Below are 18,035 nucleotides of genomic sequence, written 5' to 3' on the forward strand. Positions count from 1 at the left end.
TGGATAAAGAAAACTTTCTGAAATGGCCCGTTCACATATTTCCATTGAGAAAAAAAGGTAAAATGCACATTTAATCACTTATCACTGCAACACTTCAGCACACGAACCATGGTTTGTTCATTTTGAATGGCCCCCCAATGCGCTATTACAGTAGCCATCAACATACCTAGACTGCAGCACCACACAATACATATGCCGTGCGTTGTGGTGCAGGGCATTGCAATGAATGGTTCAGATCAGTGTTTTCATGCTTAAAACAGCATTGCCAGTCCATTAAAAATAGGATCCCTGTCTTGTGTTTTTTTTTTTTTGTGTGTTTGTGTTCCGTTCGGGGAATTTTCCTTTAATTCCTGCCCTGGACACATAGCAGTGGAGGAGATGTCTCAATAGTGAGGGCATATCCCCTCTATGACAGTTGTTACTACAACAGGTTTCTATATGGAATAATACTCCTCACCTCTTGTTTCTGCATTTCTATACCGAAGACTGTAGTCACTGAGATCAATAGTGAGGTGCAGGTAGTAATAAAAAATCGGACAGGGGTTTCAAACTTTCCATGTTCTATCCAAAACTAACTAAAAAAAAAAGTTTTGCTTTCACATTTACATTTTAATGTAGTGCGTCTTACTTAAAGCGAAAGTAAAGTCTGCTATAAAAATTTATTTTGAAGGCCCCCCAGGTGGGTTATGCCATAATGTACTAGTATTCACAGCTTATTAGTACAATATGGCAGACTTAGCTGTCATATGGTGTCTTTCAGCGCAGCTCTGAGACCAATCCAGCGGGCCCCCGGCGCTTCCATCTTTGCTCGGTCTTCCTTCTGGGTCCTGTGCCTTCGGCCATTTGATAGGCCAGGCAGTGATGATGCCACTCCCGCACATGTGCCCGTAAATGTCCGCTGAGCTGCGCATGCATGGTTCAATGAATGAACATGACAGCTGACAGACAGAAGGATAACAGAAGAGACCAATTGGATCTCTTCCATCATAAATACCCTGCCTGTCAGCCACTTGTTTCAAAAATAACTTTACTTCCACTTTAACCATAAGGCATTCAACAAAGAAATTATGACACTTTTCCTGTGGTATGGCCCCTTTAACTTGGCCTGCACCATATTCATTAACGATAAAAGTGATCTTGCGGCGAATCCGCCGCAGAGACCACTTTTATCTTGTAGCCGACCGCCAGGTGAAAACGGGGATACCGGGTTATGGCAGCTAGCTGCTGCCATAACAATGATATCCGCCACCAAACTTAGGACGTATATGTACATGCGGCGGTTGGCAAGTGGTTAAAGCTTTGCACCAGTTTCTGTAGTACCGACACATTCCTTAGATTCAGTGTACTTCTTACTAGCACCACTCTGTTCCCATGGTTACGACAGATTCTACGGCTTTGTGCACTTAAGACGTAAAAAACAATGCCTTTACAGGTGTTTGACTTTTTCCAGCCTGTAAACGTACCTCTATGTTAGCCAGTGTGGCCATGAACACATAGGTGTTTACAGGCGTATTCGAAGAGGAGCCTTTACAGGATGAAAAAACAAAACAAAACGCACTACCAGCGCATTCAAGAAAGGAGCTTTCGGGCAAACTGCTGAACGCCCCTAAACGCTAGGCATGTTTAGAACTTTTAGTGTTCATCCCAATGGCCAGAAGGTCAATAGAATCAATGAACGCCCAAACACTTGATGCACCTAAATGCGTCTAAACAAGCCTAAACGCACATTTTTAAGCAGCTTTTTTTTCTGCCAGGAGCAAAGGCATCCAGTTTGTGATAAAGAATTAAACTTTATTACTTCCAGGTTTCTATGTTCAACATTTCAGATATGTGGATGTGTTGCAATAATTAAAACTCAAAAGTATAGTAATAAAAGGAACTGACTTGGCTTGGTCTAAATATGTATTATAGAAGATGATAATATATATATATATATCTATATATCTATATAGATATATCTATATATAGATATATATATAGATATATCTATATGTGAGACAAAGTATTCAGTTCATGTAAAGGGAAAAAATGCATGCTTCATGCATTTAATTACATTGAAACTCTATTAATTTCATTTTTTATGCGTAGCCATAAGCTAAAAATCTATTGGTAGGCATTTATCATACAAATTAGCGACATATTTGAGAACCAGGCTGCCTCTTTCTTAGTTAAAGTGGTTGTAAAGACTAAAGGTTTTTTGCCTTATTGCATTCTCTGCATTAGTGTAAACAACCTTATAGATGCAGCTCCCCCTCCTAAATACTTACTTGAGACCGATCTCAGTTCAGCGCTGCTTTCTACCCTCTTCACTAGGCTCAGTGAGAGCAGCGGGAGCCATTGGCTCCTACTGCTGTGAATCAAATCCAATGATGAGGGATTGGAAGGTGGGGTCGAGCTGCACTGTGTGTGTCAGAAGATGCACAAAGTATGGCTCAGGATCAAGCCTGCAAGAGTACTCCCCCAGCACGCGAGTCTTCTTCCAGTCTCATCTCCCCCATCCCATGTCCTCCTTCTTCTCCATCCCATGTCCTGCTCCTCTAGTCACATCTCCCCCATCCCATGTCCTCCTCTTCCAGTCTCATCTCCCCCTTTCCATGTCCTTTTCTTCCAGTCTCCCCTCCCCCACCCCATGTCCTCTTCCTTCTCCATCCCATGTCCTCTTCCTCTAGTCACATCTCCCCCATCCCATGTCCTCCTCTTCCAGTTTCATCTCCCCCCCATGTCCTCCTTCTCCTACATCCCATGTCCTCCTTCTCCTCCATCCTATATCCTCTTCCTTCTCCAGTCTTATCTCCCCTATCCCATGTCCTCCTCCTCTAGTCTAATCTTCCCCATCCCATGTTCTTCTCTTCAAGTCTCATCTCCCCCATCCCATGTCCTCCTCCTCTAGTCCCATCTTCCCCATCCCATGTCCTTCTCTTCAAGTCTCATCTCCCCCATCCCATGTCCTCCTTTTCCAGTCTCATCTCCACCATCCCATGTCCTCCTTCTCCTCCATCCCATGTCCTCTTTCTCCTCCAGTCCAATCTCCTTCATTCCATGTCCTCAGTGGGGACACATCAATGTATTCCATCTATAGACCTGCACTTCTCCATGGAATGGGAAAAGATATGAGTACATACAGCCTCAGTCTGAGCCCCCTGCCCCCTCATGAGGTACCCCCATCTTCCCTTTATCTAAGAAAGAAGATGGTGACCAGCAGCTGCCCACGCAGGACCAGCAGCACAGGACCGGTGCCTCTCCCACCTCATGTCTCTTCCGGCTTTTCTCTCCTCACAGCTGCTCTGCCAAACTCCCTGGTTGCTGGGGTAATGCCATGCTCTCTCCTCAATGGCACTGCCCCGGGATGCGCTCCTGCTGCAATTGGCGGAGTAGGGAGGTGGGCATAGACAAGTAACTACCACAGCTGTCAATCATCCAGCAACAGATATAAATATCCCAGACCCAGGCCCCCTACATAAGTATTGGCTGCCCCCCCTAATGGCGGCCCTGAAACTTGGGCAGCCAACTCTGACAAATTTGCAAATTTTGCAGTTCTGAGACAAATTTATTGCTACAGATGAAACAGATTATAATTAAAAAGTGGTCAGAGTCAGCTTTCATTGTGTGGCAGTGTTACTTTTTGGGATTTATGGCTCAAGCTCAAGCTCGTAGTAATTATGTTGCATAACCACTTGCCGATTGCCCTATATATATATATATATATATATATATATATATATATATATACACGTGATCCTGCACTTTCTGGTAGGGGGTGGCTCGCCCCCGCTGTGATCACGCACTTGATGAAGAAATGTGATTTTTTAATTTTTTTTTATTGGATATGTTTTATAGCAGAAAGTAAAAAATGTTGTTTTTTTTTTTTCAAAAGTGTGGGTCTTTTTTCATTTATAGCGCAAAAAATGAAAAAATGTAGAGGTGATCAAATACCACCAAAATAAAGCTCTATCTGTGGGGAAAAAAGGACATACAGTACATTTTTTTGGGGTACAGTGTCGCATGACCGCGCAATTGTCAGTTAAAGTAACGCATTGCCGTATCGCTAAAAATGGCCTGGTCAGGAAGGGGGTAAATCTTCCGGAGGACAAGTGGATAATCTGTCTCATTGCTGCTGTTTAGTATTTTAGCATTGCCTTTCTGTTTGACAAAAGTGATACATGCCCCCTTTGTGTTTCCAGTGCTTTGCTCTACATTTCCATAACCACTTTGGGCCTATTCTGTGCACCCAGTAAATTATGGATAACTGTTTGTAGCAGAACTCTATGGATGCATACTACGATCTTGGCCATGCATTGATTTTTTGGAAATTGATTGAATGGATCGTTTCAATACTCCAATCAAATTTAACAAATATCAGATGTTTTTTCCTAATGTTTCAAGAACATTCAACTAACTTTGCAACAATACATTGAAATATTAGTAGTACTAATCCACACCACAGCGGCTTTCCCAAATTCCCAATGGCTGGAAATAAACTCTCCCCCTGGACAGATTTAAATGATAATTCACAATAACCAGCGCTTTAAAAAGAGTCTCTATATTCCTTTTTGAAGTAGTCTCTATATTCCTTTTAAAGTGAAATGTTCATATATTGAAGCAGTTTTCCATATGAAAATAAACAATGTAGTCTCCATATGCTCTCATCAGAAATGCAATGAAATAAAGCCTTTAAATAATGAGAAAAAAACAATCAAATGGGTTGGCATATATACTGTAAGTTGTTTTGTGGAGCATTAGCTTGATTCTGTAACACTCAATTTATTTTACTTTTTACAATAACATATAGACAGTGATTAGTTTGATTCAGGCAGATTTACCAGTTGTGCTGCACCAGTTCATTGTTTCAGACATCTCATCAATTAAAATGATCAGACTAAATAGTTGATTGCATGACAATTTGTTGACCAACTTAAGTGTACTTTTAATTTAGAGAACATATGTCAACGTGTTTGTGGTACAATTGACACATGCATTGTGGGAAATTCAATATACAGTATCTCATAAAAGTGAGTACACCCCTCATATTTTTGTAAATATTTTATTATATCTTTTCATGTGACAACACTGAAGAAATTACACTTTGCTACAATGTAAAGTAGTGAGTGTACAGCTTGTATAACAGTGAAAATTTGCTGTCCCCTCAAAATAACTCAACACACAGCCATTAATGTCTAAACCACTGGCAACAAAAGTGAGTACACCCCTAAGTGAAAATGTGCAGATTGGGCCCAAAGTGTCAATATTTTGTGTGGTCACCATTATTTTACAGCATTGCCTTAACCCTCTTGGGTATGGAGTTCACCAGAGCTTCACAGGTTGCCACTGGAGTCCTCTTTCAGGCCTCCATGTTGACATCATGGAGCTGGTGGATGTTACAGACCTTGCGCTCCTCCATCTTCCATTTGAGGATGCTCCACAGATGCTCAATAGGGTTTAGGTCTGGAGACATGCTTGGCCAGTCCATCACCTTTACCCTCAGCTTCTTTAGCAAGGCAGTGGTCATCTTGGAGGTATGTTTGGGGACATTATCATGTCGGAATACTGCCCTGTGGCCCAGTCTCCGAAGGGAGGAGATCATGTTATGCTTCAGTATGTCACAGTACATGTTGGTATTCATGGTTCCCTCAATGAACTGTAGCTCCCCGGTGCTGGCAGCACTCATGCAGCCCCAGACCATGACACTCCCACCACCATGCTTGACTGCAGGAAAGACACACTTGTCTTTGTACTCCTCACCTGGTTGCCGCTACACACGCTTGACGCCATCTGAACCAAATAAGTTGGATGAGAAGGTCTGGCTCGCAGTCTCCGGTCTAATTCATCCCAAAGGTGTTCTATTGGGTTGAGGTCAGGACTCTGTGCAGGCCAGTCAGTTCCTGCACCTCAAACTCGCTCATCCATGTCTTTATGGACCTTGCTTTGTGCACTGGTTCAAATAATTTGGTGAAGGGGGGATTATGGTGTGGGGTTGTTTTTCAGGGGTTGGGCTTGGCCCCTTAGTTCCAGTGAAGGGAACTCTTAAGGCATCAGCATACCAAGACATTTTGAACACTTTGTGGGAACAGTTTGGGGACGGCCCCTTCCTGTTCCAACATGACTGCGCACCAGTGCACAAAGCAAGGTCCATAAAGACATGGATGAGTGAATTTGGGGTGGAGGAACTTGACTCAGTCCTGACCTCAACCTGATAGAACACCTTTGGGATGAATTAGAGTGGAGACTGCGATCCAGGCCTTTTCATCCACATCAGTGCCTGACCTCACAAATGCACTTCTGCAAGAAGGGTCAAACATTCCCATAGACACACTCTTAAACCTTCCCAGAAGAGTTGATGCTGTTATAGCTGCAAAGAGTAGGTCAACTCAATATTGAACCCTACAGACTTACTGTATATACTCTAGTATAAGTTGTTCCGAGTATAAGTCGAGGCCCTAATTTACCACAAATAAATGGGAAAAACTTAGTGACCCGAGTATAAGACGAGGGTGAGAAATGCACAGCTGCTGTAAGTGGAAAAGAGGGTCAACAATGCCCATTTGCAGCCTTGCTGTGCCCATTTGCAGCCATAGGTCCCCCGAACTTCAAACTCGGTAGTTAAGGGTTCCTAGATGCCCCCTAGCTGCAGCCAAAATTTGGGGTCTCTGAACCCAAATGGTCCCAAAATGACATTGCTGCAGATGGACACAGTTGACCAAATTTGGGGCCCCGTATCTCGGGGCCACTTAGCGCTAGGAACCCCAAATATCCAAAGCTGAGGTTTCTAGCACTAAGTGTCCCTGAGATACGGGGCCCCAAAAATTGGTTCAGAAAATGTCAAGCACTTTTCTGCAGCAGAGAATGACATTTTCCAAACTGACTTTGGGGCCCTGTATCTCGGGGCCACCTGGACCTAGGAACCCCAGCTTTGGATATGTTATGGTACCAGTTCCCCTGGGTTTGCACACCAAATTTGGGGTTCCTAGCACCTAGTGGCCCTGAGATACGTGGCCCCAAAATCGGTTCGGAAAATTAAATTTTTTGCTGCAGAAAAGTGCTTGACTCGAGTATAAGTCGAGGGGGGCACTTTCAGCACAAAAAAATGTGCTGAAAAACTCGACTTATACTCGAGTATATACGGTATGCCCCGTACACACGGTCGGACATTGATCAGACATTCCGACAATAAAATCCATGGATTTTTTCCGACGGATGTTGGCTCAAACTTGTTTTGCATACACACGGTCACACAAAGTTGTCGAAAAATACGATCGTTCTAAATGCGGTGACGTAAAACACGTACGTCGGGACTATAAACGGGGCAGTAGCCAATAGCTTTTGTCTCTTAATTTATTCTGAGCATGCGTGGCACTTTGTGCGTCGGATTTGTGTACACACGATCGGAATTTCCGACAACGGATTTTGTTGTCGGAAAATTTTATAGCCTGCTCTCAAACTTTGTGTGTCGGAAATTTCGATGGAAAATGTGTGATGGAGCCTACACACGGTCGGAATTTCCGACAACAAGGTCCTATCACACATTTTCCATCGGAAAATCCGACCGTGTGTACAGGGCATAAGACTGGGATGTCATTAAAGTTCATGTGCGTGTAAAGGCAGGCGTCTTAATACTTTTGATAATATAGTGTATAATATATAAGAGTATACATACCATAATATGACAACTGTTCAGTCACAGATTCATAATGTAGCCCTTGAAAGTCATGAGTAAGCACTGATAAGCCATGAAACACATAAACTTTTCCTCTGGTAATTTTACACGTTCAATAAAGACAAATGCTATTCTTGAAGTGCAGCATTCTGGATCGTTTTGGTTTCTCATAATATCACCACTGTTTTGTCACAAATTCGTAATGTAAACCCTTGATGCAGTTGGGTATGTAGAAGAGTTAAAGAAGAAGTAAACCCTCCTGCAAAAAAAAAATTTAAAAACACACCCTGCAAGATAAAGGCACAATGAGCTAGTATGCATAGCATACTAGCTCATTATGAATTACTTACCCGAGAACAAAACCCCTGCAGCCGTCCTCGTTTCCCCCTCAGGCCACGACATGTCGCCCGGGGCTTGCTTCCGGGTATCACGGCTCTGGTGCTGTTATTGGCCAGAGCCGCGATGACGTCAGTCCCGCGCATGCTTGCGGGAGCCGCTGCGAACGGCACAGTACAACTGAAGCAACGGCATGTATGTGCCGTTGCTTCAGTTAGCTTAAGTGCGCATGTGCCGCATGACGTCGGCACATCCAAATTCATCCAAATGCAGGGGATATTCAGGAGATATCCAGTGCAGCTACAGGCAAGCCTAATTATAGGATTGCCTGTAGTTTAAAGTGCTTGTAAAGGGTTTACAACCACTTTAAAGCAGTATTAAACACAACACCAAAAATGTAATATATTGCAGCTTAGCAATCATTAGATTAAGGTTTTTCCCCCTCTGTTTTCACCTGGTGACCTGGCCAGTAACACACCTTCTGTATTACAGTGCCTCCACTCTGGATGAATGAGCACAGGGGCACATTTGGACAGCAGCATTGCTCATTTTTGTGGGGGGGGGGGGGGGGGGGAGTGTTAGATGTACTAGCAGATTTAATTACAATAACACATTGAAGACGAACTCCAGCTAACACGTTATAATCCCTTACAGAAAACAGTTTTTTTTTCCTTTTGGGATAAAGGTTTCACATACATAAATAAAACTGATCATTGTAAGCACTGCTGAATGATTTGTCTCATCCCTGTACCTGATCTACCTATAAGCAAGCTTGTTATTTTGGAAACAAAAACAGACTCACTGGCTGAATCACCAGATGAAAATAGAGAAAAGGCCCAAAAAAAAAGGAATACAGCCATCACATCTAAGAATTGGTAAGCTGCAATATAATAAATGTTTGTTTTTGGGTTTAGTACCACTTAAAGTGGAAGTAAAGTCTAATTTTTTACTTGTAACTACAGATAAGCCTATAATAAGGCTTACCTGTAGGTACTGTGATTATATCCTAAAGCTGCATAGTTTAGGAGATAGTCACAGTGCATGCAGCCAATGACGTCATCGGTACATGCGTTCCAAAGGTCCGGCTTATCGCGCTGGACCTTCAGAGCCATGCTGTAAACGGCGGCTCCCATGCGCCTGCGCGGTAGTGACATCATCACGGCTCCGGGCACTCACAGCGCCGGAGCCCCCGAACCCGGAAGAAACACTGGGGAACATGTCAGCTGTCTCAGTGGTGTGCGGCGCTGCTGGAGGGCTTCGTTCTAAGGTAAGTATTTCATAATGAGCTAGTATGCGATGCATACTAGCTCATTATGCCTTTGTCTCTCAGGTTTTTTTTGTTTTGTTTTGTTTTATTTCCCAGGGTTTACAACCGCTTTAAGGGTTAACTACGGGGCTCAGTTTAGGGTTAAGTTAGTGGTAGACTCACTATAGAGGTTAGGCAAGTGTTAGGGTGAGGTAAAGCATATCTAAACCCCAAACCAAAAGTTTTATATATTGCAGCTTACATAGTCTTAGATGTGGTGACTGCATTTCTTTTTTTTACTTTATTTTCACCTTGTGATTCAGAAAGTAACACACATCCAGTCTTTGGGTGGCTGCACTGTATGGGGGAACAGCATAAGCCAACCTTGGACACCAGCATAGTCAACTTGTGGAGAGCGTAGTATTGGATGGGCTTTATATAAAGGAACTAAGAAATAAAACTCAAACTTTAGCTAGGACTTTTTAAAGTGATAGCAAACTCTCTATTTTTACATAATAAAGCTTACCTGTACCTGAACCAGCTCTCAAATTTTTGTTGTCGGAAATTCCGACAACAAATGTCCGATGGAGCCTACACACGGTCAGAATTTCCGACAACAAGCTCACGTCGAACATTTGTTGTTGGAAATTCCGACCGTGTCTACGCGGCATTAACAGGTATATTCCCCCCCCCCCCCCCTCTTTTTTTTTTTTATTAAATTTTTATTCTGAACTCTCCTCTCATTGTTAATATATACCATAGCCTTATTTTTTTTTAACATATCTTTTGTGTACCTTTTTCGGAAGATAATCCTCCTATACCAAATGTTCTGTATTTTTCCTGATCTTGCATGGTCCTTTCCATGCTCCAGCTTTGCTGGGTTATAACTTGTTATACTTCTGTACCTTGTGGACTACTGTCTGTATATTTCTTTTGAATCCTCTTTTCAAAAAAATATTTGAACAAGTAAAGTGGAACTATAGGCAAAACATTTTGGATAGAGTAATGGAGGGTTATAACCCCTGTTGGTTGATTGTTTTGTTTTTTTCATCATCTGTGCCCCGTTGGGGAGATTTACCTTCACTTCCTGTCCCATAGCCGAAGCAGGAAGTGAGAGGAAATCCCTGCAAATTAAGTGAATCCCTTTGGGACCCCCAGGCCATCACAACTGGTGTCCCCATTGGAAGATTTCCCCTTTATTACTTTTCCCAAAATTTGGGATTTTCTTTTGCTTTCACTTTCAATGAAAATGGTAAACAGGACAAATAGAGAGGGTGAATCTTCTTTATGGGAGCACGGACAGCAATAAAACCTGACAGGTGTCCTAATCTCTCTCCATTCTATCCAAAACTAAAGAAAAAGTTTTGCCTTTAGCAAAACTTATAGGAGGTAGGTGAGGCTAATGCCGCGTACACACGATCGGACTTTACGGCAGACTTGGTCCGGTGTACTGGATTTCGTCAGACAATTCGTGTGTACACGGCATTAGATTTGAAACATGTTTCAAATCTGTCCGACGGACTCGAGTCCAGTCGAAAAGTCCGCTCGTCTGTATGCTAGTCCGACGGACAAAAACCGACACTAGGGCAGCTATTGGCTACTGGCTATCAACTTCCTTGTTTTAATCCGGCCGTACATCATCACGTACGAATCCGTCGGACTTTGGTTGATTGTGTGTAGGCAAGTCCGTTAATTCGGAAAGTCCGTCGTAAAGTCCGTCAAAGTCTGCCGTAAAGTCCGATCGTGTGTACGCGGCATAAGCTTTAGGAGCAAAAGCTGTTTTTGTTTTTTTTTTTTTTGGTTTTACTGTTTCTTGTAGCACAATGGATAAAAAAACACTTAGCATCTAGGCAACTGTGTAAATGGTTTACATAGGTTATTGAATGTCAGATAAAACAAAGTTCTACTTTTGAAAACAGTTTTTATTATCTGTCATGATGTTCCCTTATGTATGTACAGAACTGAAAGAGCCAATTGTACCTAAAGGGATATGTCATTTTTTTTATTGTCATGGGGAACAGAGTGCAGACACATTCCATAGAGAAGCCATAGACAGAGTCTAGACAGCTTTATTCACATTTCCCCTATGACAGCTAGAAAAGTTTGAAACTTTCTCACTGAACACAATGGACACCTCGAAATCCTCTACAGGTACAGAGACACACCGTAATGCCATCTGCGCAGTTTATGGTGCCATTCTTCTGCCATATAGTATAGTACTTACAATAATACCTAATTTATTACATCTTTTATATCGTAAAATGTATAATCATGATATTACATCTAACCCCAAATGTTAAAAAAAAAAATGACGGAAATTCACTTTTCACTCCATAAAATATCACTCAAGGCTCCCCATAGATTTATTTTGTTATTTTCCTACTAATAAATCACAGGATAGCAATTACAGTAAAGGTGTCAGGATGAATCTTGGCAGGAGAGAACTCAAATTTAAAGGTGTTTTTAGTATGTTTTCAATTTAATAATAAGAAGGGCTATTAAACCTGTTCATTTGGTAGCTTAAAAGTAACCGTATTCTTTTTTTGACAATGGGAGACCTTTAAGCTGAAGGACATATACATTAATTTTTATTAATATTATAAAAGAAACTGGTGGCTCCAGCTCACCTACCATAGCGGGTACAGTTTCTTTCTCCCTGCAATCCCCTCTTACCTCTTTGGGGCTTGCGGTGTTCTAGGCATGCATCCATTCCACCTGTTGATCTTAATGAAGAAAGCAGCTCCAGTGAACCTGTGCTATCACCAAGCTTCAAGCATAAATTCTTCTAAACAGATTTTTGGGTATTCTTTACAAAATGAAAGGTCACCTTATTCTTTAAAGTGATTCTAAAGGTTCTTTTAAAAAAAAAGAGGTTATACATACCTTCTCAATTGCAACAATACTGCAAAGAAAGTGTTTTCTTCTGCTCTTCTGGCAGTCCCACTTTGGTGCTGTCACCTTTTCCCTGCTCCAGGTTCCTCCTTATCAAGCTGGGTGCTAGAGAAACACTCATGTGTGTGCATTTTTGAGTCAAGCTGTGTGCATCCATAGATGCACACAGCGGTGGTAAGCCACCACCCAGCTCCCTCACAAATTCTCCTGTGAAAACAGGAGCTGGAGACAGTGCTTGAGCGGTGACAGGAGCCAAGTATGTATTTAGGGACATGGGGGACTAGGACGGATCAGGGGCAGATCCAGGGGGGGCAACGGGGCAATTGTCCCCCCCCCCCCCGAAAATAGTACTGACTCCAAGGCTTTTTCCATCCACCACCACACCAAATTTGCATTACGAGGCATCTAAATGCAGCTGCAGGGACTTTATTTATGCTTCCCCTGCTCTCCCAAAGTCCCAGGTGCCCTAAAATATATTCCCTGGGCCCCATCAGTTCATTTAGAGGGGGCCAGTGGCATCACTATGGGGGTCTGGAAGCGATGTGACACCGGGGCCGCTGCTACACGTTGGCAGATTTGCAGCACAGCGGTGCGAGTGTCACTTCACTTCCCTGTCAGGCGGAGTGATCTCCGCCCAACAGAAGCTTCCTAGTCCCGGCTGATGTGACGTCACGATTCAGAGGCGCGCAGGATTGAAGACAAGATGGACTTGTAGCCAGCTCAGTGCATTGCAAGTGAGTGATCACTTAGCTAAGGAATTGTTATGTTAATTAGCTACGGCGGGCATTGTTTTGTTAATGAGCAATGGCGGGGATTGTTATGTTAATGAGTTAACACCTTGTCTTAAATGTGAAGAGGTTAACGCTTTGGGGGAGGGGAGGGGAGGGGGTTTGAATAATTTACATTGGTAATTGTAATATGGCACATGGAGGGGGTTAATGTACTCACTCATGTATTAGTGACCAGTGGCAATTAACCCCTTTGTGCTGCATTAATGACAGTGGCACCATCAATGTTAATTAACCCCTTTTATGCTACAGCATGAAGGGGTTTATAAACATTGCCACTAATGCAGCACAAAGGGGTTCATTAATTGCCACTGGTCAGTAATACATCAGTGAGGACATTAACCCCCTCCATGTGTTATATTACGATTACCAATCATCATCATTATCATCATGATAATCACACAGTACAGGTGCGTTGAGCCAGAGCACCTGTATTATGTGATTATCATGATAATAATGATGATATAGAATGACAGAAAAATTCATCTTTAGGCTTCATTCACACAGGGCGTGCTGCAGATATGCGTCTAACATGCAGGGCTGTCTTTTGCTGGCTTGGGGATGCATAAAGTGTTACATGCATCCCAATGCCAGCATCCCATTTATTTCTACTGAGACACACAGCCGCTATATCCCAATATGTCATGCGTGTGGATCCCAGAATGCAGGCAGGGTTTATTCAAGGACCCGCACCAGTATGTCATATTGGGATATAGCGGATGTGTGTCTCAGTAGAAATAAATGGGATAAAACCACCCCACTATTGGCCAAATAGCGGCTCTAAAATGGTGCTAAAAAAAAAAAAAGGGGCAGTTTTACCGCCGACGCCCGCCCCAGTGTGAAAGTAGCCTTATTTTCTGGCAGTGCCCCTCCCGAGACTAGACTCTGGATCCGCCCCTGGGATGGATAGTGGGGTGTTTTTTTTACCTTAAAGTGATTCTAAATTCTGTAGGTTTTTTTACCTTCATGCATTCTATGAAGGCTAAAAACCTTGTATGTGCAGCAGCCCCCCCCCCCCCCCCGCCCCAGCCTTCTAATATCTTACCTGAGCACGATCTTCCTCCTGCGCTGTGCATGCGAGCTTTGGCTCTCCTAAATCTCTCCCTCCTCATTGGTTGAGACAGCAATGGTAGCCATTGGCTCCCGCTCTCTCCCACCCTGCTCTGATTCCTCAGTGCTGCTCTGGAGCCCCGGTCTCCCTTTTCTTTTTGAGCTTGGATTTCTCTTGGTTGAAATATACAACGCATGGGATTAATTACACACATCTGGAATTCTTCAACCCATTGTCCCTGAAGAAGACTTCCACTCTATCAGTTGAAATGCATTGGATTTCCTCTGTCGTTCTGACAGTGGAATTGGGTCATTCCATTTGGTCCCATGTTATCCTATTTCACCATGTGTTTATTTTTATCATTTACAATGTATTGTTCAACTTTAACATTTATGTAATACATTTTCTATTTTTATAAAAATCATTTTTGTTCATGGTCCAGGGGCAGGAGCAACAGCAGGGGACCACCTTTTAGGGCAGGGGACCCAAGAAGAGGGGGATCAGGGCTGCTCCGTGAAAAACCTTTGCACAGAGCAGGTAAGTATAACATGCTTGTTATTATTTTATTTTTTTTAAATATAAGAGTTTACTAATAATTTAATGGGGAGAATGCATTAAGGTAACTTTTTAGACTTTGGAAGCACTTTAAAGTGATACTAAAGTCCTGTTTTTTTCTCTAAAAATAACAAACATATAATACTTACCTGCTCTGTGTAATGGTTTTGCACAGAGCAGCCTGGATCCTCCTCTTCTCGGGTCCCTCTTCGGCACTCCTGGTCCCTCCCTCCTGCTGAGTGCCCCCACAGCAAGCAGCTTCGGCTCGACCCCCTTTCTCTCCTGATTGGCTAACTGAGTTTGATTGACAGCAGCGGAAGCCAATGGCGCCTCTGCTGTCTCTCAGCCAATCAGGAGGGAGAGGCTAGTCCAGCCAACCTGGACGGCGGAGGCACTCGTGCACATCGCTGGATAGAGGGGGAGCTCAGGTAAGTATTAGGGGGGCTGTTGCATACAGAAGGTTTTTTATCTTAATGCATAGAATGCATTAAGATAAAAAGCCTTCTGCCTTTACAACTCCTTTAAGCTCTGGGGAAGATTCTCATGCAAAGTGAACAGTCTATTTGTCTTTAGTAAATCAACCCCATTGGGTCACAGTGTGGCCATAAACTAAAAGTGTCATACAGCAAATTCCAGGTTTGATAAAACTGAGCGGTTCTATAGACTGTAAAAGCATTGGGCCGACACACATCCAATGACATGTTTTTATTATTATGATAACTATCATTATTTTTCAGTTATATACACATCACCATATTAAATAAAATCAACAAGAAATGAGGGTAACAGCTGTCACAGAGATAGGAAAAGACTGCAGTTTGGGCTTCATCATTGCTTTTTACACTGCCTGAGACTGTTGGCAGGAGCAGATGTCATCAGCCATTATAAAGAGCCTGTCTGATTCACACTCACAACTTTTAAGTCAAGCTATGGATTCAGAGATACATCCATCAGAAGTGGCTATAGCCTTGCCTTAATCTCCGCTTTCAACATTCTCCCTCTCTGGGGACCCATCACGGGAAGGAAATTAAACTGAAAAAGCCTACAGCATAAAATGGGCCAGAGGCACCGCAGCCAATATTAAAACGGGGCGACACCGAGCCAATGCACTCAGGTCACTATGATGCTTCTACCCTATGTGCCAGGGCGGTTTTGGCAGGCATCGCAACATGCCAAGTCGACACCTGTGTGTGTACGAGGCCTTGTGCTCCATATGGTGTCAGGCGAGTGTTATACATTTGTTTCAATGCAGGATAAAATTAAAAACACTTTATTTACCTACAGCTTTCTATCCATGAGACCTAATGTTCAACTTCATATTCCACTCGTACTTTTTTTTTTTCCTTTTCATGAATAATTTAATCAGTCGGGAAGAATTATATAATTGTTTTTAAACACCCTTGACATTAGTTAATTAAGTGGAATTAATTATCAAAAGATCCCAAAATTGTTTTATTTTTAAACATCAAGTACTCTTCTGTTTTAGGAAAGTCTTTATAATTTAGTGGTGAACCAGATAAAGCAGATAAAGCTTAACAGTTGTTTTCTTTCAAATTATTTGCTGAAGAGCCTACCGATCTCTCTTCAGCCTCTTCTCAGCGGGGAAAGGCAGAACACAGTCCGCAAGTCCCCAAGTGAAATTGATCGTGTTGGGCGGTATAAATGATATCTCAATTGACAACAGCCCTATACAGCAACTGTTCGGTGATTTCAGTATTGTCATGCAACAAGGCAACAGCGTAGGATGTAGATATAAAAGCAAAACATAACCCTGCATCAATTGCTTTTTGAAGAAGAAATCTAGTGTAGCGGAAATGTTATACTCCATTTCACTATTTATATTCTAGAAATAAGATGGTCCCATGGCAATACTGGATGTAGACTGCAGAATCCAGTTCTGCAGAACAAGGTATTAGGGTTTAATACTCATCATGGCTGCTCTGATCTCATATTTTGTCAAGGTTCTACCTCTCTAAAAGGGGGTCATGTAGAACAGCTTGTGAAGGACCAGTTTAAAGTAAAGTTTACATTATGATTAAAGCGGTATTAAACCCAAAACCAAAAATGTAATACTGTATATTGCAGATTACCAATCATTAGATGTGGTGGTTGCATTCGTTTTCCTTTTTTAGGTCTTTCCCCCTTGTTTCCACCTGGTGATCTGGCCATTAACACACCTCCTGCATTAGAGTGCCCCCCACTCTGGATGAAGGAGCACATGGGCACATTTGGACAGCAGCATTGTTAATCTGTCAGGAGAGGAGTATTAGATGCACTAGCAGATTTAAAAGCTAAGGTCACCTTTTTTCTAAATTCCAGCCTCCCTATGTACCAATATAGCAATAGTTTAAAGTAAATCACTCATATTCCACATCCGTAAAATTCATTAAAAAGAAATGTATAGACAGTAGCATATGCCTAGATCAGTGAGACCTGTTTCTATATCCCCCAATGTGTGTCCTGAGGAAGTGACCCAGCGAAACGCGTTGACGCACAGGGGCTCACACATGTTTTGATGCCATACTGTTGAAACATCATCTCGTTCTTTGGGTATATATAACGTACATCTTTTCTGGTCATTGCGTGGCCGTCAATGGACGATACCGTTTTATAATTTTATATTGCTTATGTCTATGTATATATGTTCAATAAACTTTAATTTTTTAAGACAATATACTGCTCCAATCTGCTTCCAAAGTCTGACCTAGAGGGTTTCTTTTCATACCAATATAGCATTAATGTAATTCTTTTGCAAAAATAAAACAGCTTTCTATTTATTCCTTTCACGCCTAAGCCCATTTCTGACATTTGTTGCTTACAAGTTAAAATCCATATTTTTGCTAGAAAATTACTTAGAACCCCCAAACATTATACATATGTTTTGTTTAGCAGAGACTCTATGGAATAAAATGTGATCATTGCAATATTTTATGTCACACGGTATTTGTGCAGCAGTCTTTCAAACTCATTTTTGTGGGAAAAAAAGACACTTTCCTGAATTAAAATAACCTAAACAGTAAAGCTAGACCAATTTTCTTATATGATGTGAAAGATGATGTTACGCTAAGTAAATAGATACCTAACATGTCATGCTTTGAAATTGCGCACACTCATGGAATGGTAACAAGCTACGGTACCTAAAAATTTCCATAGGCAACACTTTAAAAAAAATAACGGTTACCAGGTTAGAGTTACAGAGGAGGTCTTTTGCTAGAAATATTGCTCTCACTCTGACGATCGAGGCGATACCTCACATGTGTGATTTGAACACCGTTTACATTTGCGGGCGCGACTTACGTATGCGTTTTCTTTGCTGGGCGAGCACGCTTAAAAAAAAAATCCCTCTTTTGCGTTTAAAAGTATTCAGATCGCCAAAAACGGCGATTCTGAATACTATCATTTTTTTAAAATCGGCGCCATTGGCAGCCGAGTAAACTGGAAGTGATGTTGTGACATCGCTTTCGTGTGTTTACTCCATAAACAAGCCTTTCTGAGGTTCGCCAAGGTCAGCCGAAC

The 18,035-nt window shown here is 42.2% G+C and overlaps 1 protein-coding gene across 3 annotated transcripts in view; it reads left to right on the forward strand.

Moving 5' to 3' along the window:
* TNR (tenascin R) overlaps window positions 1-18,035 on the forward strand; it is a 932,265-nt gene that overhangs the window by 425,066 nt on the left and 489,164 nt on the right. Inside the window, exon 4 of one of the 3 annotated variants that reach the window (XM_073593414.1) lies at window positions 14,407-14,501. The exons of the other annotated variants lie outside the window; for them this stretch is intronic. The gene's annotated coding sequence lies outside the window, so the exon portion shown is untranslated. The remainder of the gene's footprint in view (window positions 1-14,406; window positions 14,502-18,035) is intronic. 3 annotated transcript variants of the gene reach the window in all.

This window comes from Aquarana catesbeiana, linkage group LG07, assembly GCF_042186555.1.
Source record: "Aquarana catesbeiana isolate 2022-GZ linkage group LG07, ASM4218655v1, whole genome shotgun sequence".
Lineage (NCBI taxonomy): Eukaryota > Metazoa > Chordata > Amphibia > Anura > Ranidae > Aquarana > Aquarana catesbeiana.